Here is a 1,492-nt window from a genome sequence, read left to right on the forward strand (position 1 = left end):
ATCCGAGCGTTTATACAATTATAGGTTACAAGGTGGTGCCACGAACGCAAAACACAAATTGCATCTGCAATTCTTGAATATAGCGATAAATGCGATATGAAAAAGGCTACAGTAAATGTGAATATACTCACCAAAAAATTAACGAGAAAATCATCACCAGCGTTGTTTGATCCCTCGAACAAATTGAATAGGTAAGGAAAATGGTAAGGGGAAGGGCTTTTGTAGACAAATTAACCGGACGAGGGATGAAGCTGCAAACCCCACACCCACCTTGCTTAAGACAGTATGGTTAATTAACTTTTTACTGTATGGAGCGATTAAATGGGATGACTTCTTTTTAGCAAAAGCGCACGAGCATCAAATTTACCAGATGAAGTCCTGTACCTAAAAAGCGAACAGTATTTATTTGCAAACTTAGCGATAAATTGACTTCACCCATTACCATTCCATCAACTCTGGTCTATTGACCTCTGGAAGCAGGTATCCACTGAACGGAATCCGTCGAGTATATGGAGCAGAAAGGCCAAAAGGGTTAGTCGCAAGGGAAGATTATCTAATCCCCTTAGAGAAGACACCCAAATGTGCTTTCTTTTTCCCAACCAACGCTGCTGCTAAAGCTGTGAGTAGGAGGTGGAACAGAAGACCTTCCTTCATCCTCACTCTCCGCATTCACTGAGTTTTCTTTCATCAACAGACCGTGAAAGTTATTTGCCATGTCAAACACCCTTTGCTACAAGTTTATGCCTCCTCTCGATTATCATACAACAAAATATTAGTAAACGTGCAGGTTCTTCACTCTATACCTTTAATACATGTGTCTCACTAGAATGGCCTTTTAGTCGTGTCTACAGACCTTCAGGCTCGCTGCACGTAAATAATGGCTTGTGTATATAGAAGTTAGATTCGGAACACACATTTTTATTCAAAAGTTATTGTTACACTTCCGAGGAGTCTAATTTACAGAAAACTGAGCAGCCACAAGTTACTAGTCGGATATAATCCAGGCAGATGTGGCTGGGTGGCAGTGAGGAAAGAACGATGTGCCAAAGAGAAATGAACACCAGGCCTTGTCTCCGCGAAACTATTTTAAACCTCATTTCTGATACTGGTGACTGACATACGTAATAGCCTGCACATTTCCCCTTTTTTCAATGCAGTTACCGAACAGGAAGAAACTGCAGATCCACTGGAACTGCCAGAAGGGATCAGTGAAGATGCGGTCAAATTTCTTTTTAGTTGCATGAGAATTCGGTTACTTATGTGAATGGTTCGTATTTTTATCTGTAAGGCATCAACCACGGTGTAATAGCCGACGCAGGCGAATGAAGAAGACTAGCGCTGAGGACGACATTCAAAAGTGGAGAGGGCTACGTAATGCTTTGATTGTTTGTTTAGCGAGTACTTAAGGCTCCGCGATTGCACTTCTGATGGATCGAATGGCCTCCGGGCCTTGGCATTTGCCTCCCAGCCCTTCGGCGTGTCGATCCTAGTG

The sequence above is a fragment of the Echinococcus granulosus genome (assembly GCF_000524195.1).
Source record: "Echinococcus granulosus chromosome Unknown EG_S00439, whole genome shotgun sequence".
Lineage (NCBI taxonomy): Eukaryota > Metazoa > Platyhelminthes > Cestoda > Cyclophyllidea > Taeniidae > Echinococcus > Echinococcus granulosus.